The sequence below is a fragment of the Nannospalax galili genome, unplaced genomic scaffold (genome assembly GCF_000622305.1).
Source record: "Nannospalax galili isolate Female #2095 unplaced genomic scaffold, S.galili_v1.0 scaffold27820, whole genome shotgun sequence".
NCBI classification, from domain to species: domain Eukaryota; kingdom Metazoa; phylum Chordata; class Mammalia; order Rodentia; family Spalacidae; genus Nannospalax; species Nannospalax galili.
Genome location: NW_008346897.1, coordinates 1 through 7,514, shown reverse-complemented (window position 1 = coordinate 7,514; position 7,514 = coordinate 1). Strand labels below are relative to the sequence as shown.

The 7,514-nt window shown below is 48.6% G+C and overlaps 2 long non-coding RNA genes across 2 annotated transcripts; both read right to left on the bottom strand.

Moving 5' to 3' along the window:
* Positions 1-720: 720 nt before the first annotated feature.
* LOC115072055 lies at positions 721-3,215 on the bottom strand. The gene is made up of 3 exons (XR_003851115.1): positions 2,190-3,215; positions 1,553-1,597; positions 721-1,030 (listed from the first exon to the last, which is right to left on the bottom strand). It is a non-coding gene; the product is annotated as an uncharacterized LOC115072055 (long non-coding RNA).
* A 744-nt stretch (positions 3,216-3,959) lies between these two features.
* LOC115072056 lies at positions 3,960-5,642 on the bottom strand. Its single transcript, XR_003851116.1, has 2 exons — positions 5,571-5,642; positions 3,960-4,227 (listed from the first exon to the last, which is right to left on the bottom strand). It is a non-coding gene; the product is annotated as an uncharacterized LOC115072056 (long non-coding RNA).
* Between the last annotated feature and the right edge of the window lie 1,872 nt (positions 5,643-7,514).

Here is a 7,514-nt window from a genome sequence, read left to right as displayed (position 1 = left end):
TTCAACAGGCCTGGGCCTTCCTACTTTATCTGCAGGGGACCTTATGGGGTGGGGCGAGGGCCTGCAAGGGGCCTTGTGGGGTGGGGCAACGGCCTGCAGGGGGCCTTGTAAGGTGGATGAAGGATTTTTTTGGGTGAAGGTTTTTTTTACAGCTAAAGAAGTGGAGGCTTGTAGGGCAGTCTTAGTGTGAGCTGACTGGCCCCAAGCTGAACTGGGTTGACATGCAGGGCCAACAGAGGAGTGTGTTCCATCCTCTCCAGCCTGCATCTCTGACTCCAGAGTGCCCAGTGGCTGTCCAGTGGTGGGCACACATTCACACAAGTACCTCCATTCCCCATGAGCAGTAAGTTCCTAGGGTAGAACCCAGCCCAGCCACCTACCAAGAGGCCTGATAGGCCCATCTCGCCTACTTCCCCTTTGGGCCTAACTGGCCCAGGCTCTCCTGGGTCTCCTTTTGGTCCTTTGAGACACTGAAAGTCACCAGAATAAGGAATGAGTGGAGATTTGTGGACGTTCTCCTCCCCCCTCACCCTGGTGGGTCTCTGACCTTAACAGGCCTGACCATACTTCCTCCCGCTGTCCCTCCGTCCCTCCATTCCTCCATCCCCTCCTCTCCCTCCCTCCTTCCATTTCCTTCCTTCTTCTCTGTCCCTCCCTTCCTTCCTCTTTTCCCTTTCTTCTTCCTCCTCCTACCTGCTCTCTCCCCTCCCTCGGGGAGAAGAAGGGGACACTCGACCTCTGCTTCCTTGCATGCTTGAGGTATGTGCTGCTTAGGGTGGGGTGGGGGTATACGGGAAGTATGCAGGATTGGGGTGTCTCTTCTGGGGCACTCATGAGGCTAACTCTTTTTAATTTTTTTGTGTATGGTGCTAGAGATTAAAGCCATGGCCTCATGCATGATAGGTGAGCATTCTACCAGTGAGCTGCATCTCCAGCCCTCATGAGGCCAACTGTGCTCACATGTCAGAAGCTTTGAGTGACAGCATTCCTTCAGTCAAATAATTATGCCATGTGCAAGATGTTCCTCATACTAGGGACCCAGAAGAAAAGACACATCTACAGGTATTGAGGGACACCCCAGAAGATGCTCACTCATGTAGGAAGGCACATACACACACAGACACACACAGACACACACACACACACACACACACACACACACACACACACACACAAAACCATGACATCAAGCTAATAGCTAATATTTGTGGATTCTTGGCTTTCATACACCAGGCACTGCGTTCTATGGCTTGGAGCCATCAGAACAGCCTTGGACCATCCTCACCTGTGTTCCAGGAACCTGAGGATATCAGGAAGTGAGTACTACCCAAGGCCTAAAGGGCTGACAGGGTCAGCTCACCGACAGCCTGGCTTCAGATGTCATGCTTACCTACCCGATCTTAGCCCATCTACAACCCCCAGTGGTCTCTAATTCTGTACATATCCAGCCCAAGCTGCATACACACACACACACACACACACACACACACACACACACACACACACACAAATATCCATATAATATTGGCACAGAAATGAAAGGCTGAGAGACCTTTTCTCCATCGATTCCTGCGGCACTGGGAAGTCCAAGTTCACCCTGGAAGGGAACAGATGGTAAAAGCAGTTGCACCTCCTTTAGCCCCCAGTGGGGATTGCTGCCTCCCTGATCAGCTCATAGTCCCTGCGGTTGGGTCTTCGCAGATGGACTTTGAGGAAGGTGCCCATGGTCTCCCTCCATTCATGTACTCAGCCCAAGGGGCAGATGGAGTTGATGGTTGTCACCTCTGGTTGGGGTCCTACATATTTGGGAGCTGAGGCTTGGAGGGTTCAATGCCTTGTTCTGGGCCCCAGAGCCTAGGGTTGCCAGGGTCAGGACCAGGTCCTGCCTCACTTGAGCATCTCAGGCTCTGTATTCTGAGACAAGGGGTGGGTGGATGAACATGTACAAGGCACAGAACAGCTGTGCAGATCAGCAGGCCACTGCATTTCTGACGGCCCATCTTTCAATTTTAGGCTTCCCCTAAGTCCTACAAGGGCAGTTAGCTAGGGTCTGAAGGAACATGGGTTGGTTAGGAAGGAGCAGGGCCCCTTTCTCTGAGCCCCAGAATACATGGTAGGATGCCAGAAGGGAAATGGGGTAGAATCTAGAGATGAGAGCTTGGGGGTTCCATGGCTGCATCTATACTGACCTTGGCTCCAGGGATCTCTGGTGGTCCTGGGGCTCCCTGTGGCCTGGGAGGACCGTGCGCAAAAATCAAGCCAGTTGTGGTTAGACAAGACTTGCCCCTCCCTGCATACCCAGCCTTTCCATCTGAGACCAAGGCCTCTGAAGCTCATTTCCCACACCGTCACATCAGGCCACACCACATGCAGCTTGGTCTGGGCCCTGGGTCTTGGAAAAGGCCTGCAAGAGAGCACTGGGCATTGGGTAAGATACCAGTGTCCATTCCAGAGGGCTCAGAAGTTCTCTGCCAGTTCTCCAGTATGAATTTCTTTAAAACATTCTCCTGTTTAGGATTCAGCAATGGCTTCTCCTTGTCCCTGAAAGCGAGCTTAAGAAGGCCTTTTCTGGTATTCAAGACAGCTCCAATTTACAACATGAACAATGGCTTGGTCCTGTCATCTCTGCCATCCCTGCCCAGCTGCTCTGGCCCCTCACAAGCACTCCTCTTCCCAACTGCTTCCCTGATTGCTGATGTCTCCACTGAGAGGTCTCTGGGCTTACATCTTCTCTACCCTTCTCAGCGTTTCTAGGACCAGCCCAGTCTCTCTGATGAGCTCCCTGTATCAAGCTCTCCCACATCCATGCTCACACACTTCCTATACAACTTCTTAGCACATTCTCTTGCTCAAAAACGAGCTATGGTTCCCATCCTCAGAATTGAGTCCTCATCCCACTCTGGCATTCAAATCCATCTCCCAACTTCCTGTGTTCACAGGGCTTCTCCCATATGTCTTCCAGGCAGTGTGGGACACACCATGCATGCATATGCCCCCAGGCCCATACCACGCCATGCCACACACACACTACACTATACATGCCATGCCACTACACACCACACCATGTCACATATACCACACACACCATGCTGTGCCATACTACACACCACTCACACCACTCCATGCCACACACACCACACTATACATGCTATGCCATACAAACCACACCATGTCACATATATCACAACACACACCATGCCATGCCATACTACACACCACGCCATACCACAGCACAGCATAGCATACCACACCATACCATATCACATGATATCATACCATACCACACCATACCATACCACAGCACAATGCACCACACCATACCACACTACAGTACACCACACTGTACCACATACCACACCATACCACACCACAGAACACACCATACCATACCATACCATACCATACCATACCATACCATACCATACCATACCATACCATACCATACCATACCATACCATACCATACCATACCATACCATACCATACCATACCATACCATACCATACCATACCATACCATACCATACCATACCATACCACACCACATCATGCAGCCACGTGTGAGCCACAGCTACCATCAGCTTGAACTTCCCTGAGGCCTGTGGGAGGTAACTGGAATTGGAATTAAGGCAAGGTCAGGCACCAGGGCCCAATCTGGTCTCTAATGAATACCTCACCTCATCCCACATTTCTCCCTGCACCCAAAAGCAGCTGGCACTCAGCTCTCTCTGATCTGATCATGTGCCCAAGTATTCCAGTCACTTGGGAATAGCTCAGAGACCACATGTATCCCAAGGTTATTAGGTCAGGTCTGTCCCTCCTTGTCCCCTCAGAGTAGTTATTAAAAGCCCTCACTCTATAGCTAACAGTACCTGGGAAGCCCCAGGAGGGCTGGGTTTGGTCATAAGAAAATGTTCTGCCCTCCACTCCTGAGGAGAGAGCTTTCCTTTTTGCCTTGGCCTCAGGGGAGCTCAGAGCTCCATGGGTCAGCCACAGTAGTCTCCAAACAGGACTGATTTCAGGCACTTAATGAAATTGAGGTTACTGTGCTAAGCTGTCTTTAGCCCCTTGGATAATATACAAAGCGAGCCATTACTCCCTGAGGAATGGACATCAAGGGCACATCCAGGGCCTACCAGGAACACTCCTTCCTTCAGGACATCCAAGATCCTGCCATCATAGTTGATCACCACCATGTCTCCTTGCTCTCCCTTAAGGCCGGGGAGACCCTGAGAAAGGAAAGGAAGAAATTCAGAGAAGAAATGCACCATGCAGGTGACATGGCAGTTCTCTCCATCATACCCAGTGACAAGGCACCTCAATACTCAGGGCATATGCACACCCTTGCATCCAGGGTCACCACATGCACATTGTGCCTGCAGTATGGCTCAGCTCTGTGATGTGCACAGACCCTCAGATGTGAAGGAAGTGGCAGGGAGCTTGGGGGCTTACTGAGGAATTCACTGCCACCTGGCCTGAGGGGTTGGCTGGGAACATGTGCATGTTCAGATTCACTGAGGCCCAGTCCTACAATTCTCAGCAAAACTGGAAAGTCTAATTCTCCATTTTATTTTGAGACAGGGTCTCTAGCCCAAGTTGGCCTCAAACTCAATATGTAGCTGATGACCTTGAACTCCTAATCTTCCTTTTCCTACCTCCCTAGTGCTGAGACTACAGGCATGCACTATCATACCTGGTTTTTGCACTATTAGGGATCAAACCTAAAGCTTCAAACCCAGGGTTTAGAACCTAGGGCTTTGTGTGTGCTAGGCAAGTACTCTATGAACTGAACCGAACTACATCCCCAGCCCAGACAGCCTAATTTTGATGGGGGTATTCTTCAGACTTTTAAATGTTTCCAAGAAAACAAAACTACCCCCACTCACTTCAAAGACACTGGGTTTACCAAGGAATTGTGCATGAGGGCTAGATCAGGCCTCATGCCTTTGGTAGAGGCCATATACAGTATGCACTAACCTCTCCATGACTTGTGAGTATGCACAAGCCCACAATCATGCACACATTCACACACCTGTACATCTGCAGAGGTGTGTATTGCTAACCAAGCCCTTCCCCGAGGAACTACATGTCCCCCCCAACCCAGGCAGTCTCTGCCAGGGACATGGGGCCAGCCATGTACACAGAGTCAAGACAGCCTGGGCCTTCCTGTGCATTTACCCTGGGGTTACAACCTGCACCAAACTGTCCAGTTTAGACACAATCCCACATTACTGTCTAATCTCATTCTCAGCTCCCTGCTTGGCCAGACAGGATCTCATGTCTATTATTTCATTTATATATTTTTCGATTTCATATATGTTATAGGCTTGTGTGTGTATGCATGTTTGCATGTGTGTGGGCATGTGTGTTTGTGGGTCAGTGTACACATGTATGCGTATATGTAGAGGCCCAAGGTTGATGTCAGGAATCATTCACGATTGCTCTTCCACCTATTCATTGAGGCAGGGTCTCTCAATCAAACTCAGAGTTCACTGATTTGACTAGTCTTGTTAGTCAGCTTGCTTTAAGAATCCTTTAAGCATCTGATGCTGCCTTAGCACCTGGCACTTACTGGGTTCTGGAGATCCAAACTCTGGTATCATCTCAATTCTTGTATCAATTCCAGTTCTGCAACATGGTTCCTATTGTTTGATAATAGGTTTCTCCTACAAATGATTGCTAAACTCATTATTCAATTGATTTTAAAAATAACAAACAGGTTTTTCAAGGTCCATATCCTCCCCTAAGAATAAACCTCGTCATAACCCAAGTCCTAGCCCAGGCCCTATCCCTATAGCTATCCCTATCCGTATCCCTATCCCTATCCCTATCCGTATCTGTGTCCGTATCCCTATCCCTATCCCTATCCGTATCTGTGTCCGTATCCCTATCCCTATCCCTATCCGTATCTGTGTCCGTATCCCTATCCCTATCCCTATCCGTATCTGTGTCCGTATCCCTATCCCTATCCCTATCCGTATCTGTGTCCGTATCCCTATCCCTATCCCTATCCGTATCTGTGTCCGTATCCCTATCCCTATCCCTATCCGTATCTGTGTCCGTATCCCTATCCCTATCCCTATCCCTACCCATCTCTTTGCATCTGTATCCCTATCCCTATCCCTATCCCTAGGCCTAATTTTAGCCCTAGCCCTAAACTTAGCCCTGACCCTACTAAACCCAGGACTACTCCTAACCCTAGCTATAGCCCTAACCCTAGCAGTAACTGTAGCCCTAATCCTAAACCCAGCCCTTGCCTTAGTCATTGCCCTAGCCCTAAAATCTAACTGTAAACCTAATCCTAATCCTAATCCTAACATTAGGCTGAACCTAGACCTAACCCTACCCCTAGCCCTAGGTGTAACCCTAACCCCAGTCCTAAGCCTAGACCTAACCATTTCCATAGAACGAGGTCTAAACCTTGACCTAGTTCAAATTCTAGCCCTAGCCCTTGTCCTAGGCTGAATTCTAGCACTAGCCATATTCCTAGCCCTAGTCTTATCTGTAAGCAGCATTTTAACTCTGACCCTAAACCTAAATCTATCCTAGCCCTATCCCAATACCTAGCCCTAGCCCTAGCAGTAGCCATAGTCCTGACCCCCTAAACCTCCCAAGAAATCTAACCCTAACCCTAGCCTTTAATGCTAACCCGACACCTAGCTGCTGCCCTTACTCTACCTTAACCCTAATTCTAACCATAAACCTAACCCTATATCTAACCTAGCCCTAATCCTAACCTTAATCCTAACCATCATCCAAGCTTTATCCTAACCCTAACCCTAGTCATAACCCTAAAACTATCACTAGGCCTAACTCTAACTCTAATAACTAACCTTTCACCTAACACTAACATAAACCAATGCCTAGACATAAACCCATCTCTAAACTTATAACTAACCCTAACACTAATAGCAATCCTATACCTCCCTGATATCTAAACCTAAAATTAACCCAAACCCTAACCCTAACCCTTACACTAACCCTAGCACTAAACCTAGTCATAGGCTTATAGCCCTAACCATTTCACTAATCCTACTCAGAGCTCTAAACATGGTCCCAGTCCTAACCATAACCATAACTGTATCCTAGCCCTAAACCCAGCCTTATACCTAGTTCTAACCTTAGACCTAATCCTAGACCTAACCCTAGTCTTACCCCTAGACCTAGACCTAGCCCTAAAACTATCTCTAACCCTAGGCCAAGCCATAGCCCTAACCTTAGCCCTAAACCTAAAACTATCCATAGACCTAATTATATCTCTAAACCTAGCCCAAGCCCTAAATTTAGGCCTTTCCCTAACCATAGCCCTTATCCTAACCCTAACACTAGCCCTAGTGCTAACCCTAACCCTAGGCCTATCTGTACTCCTTGCCCTAGTCCTAAATATAACCAGAACCCTACTACTAACCCTAACTTTAAACCTAAGAACCCTAGAACTAGCCCTAACCATAGCCATATCCCTAGGCCTAACTCTATGCCAATCCTAACCTAACTATAATCCTAACCCTAACCCTAA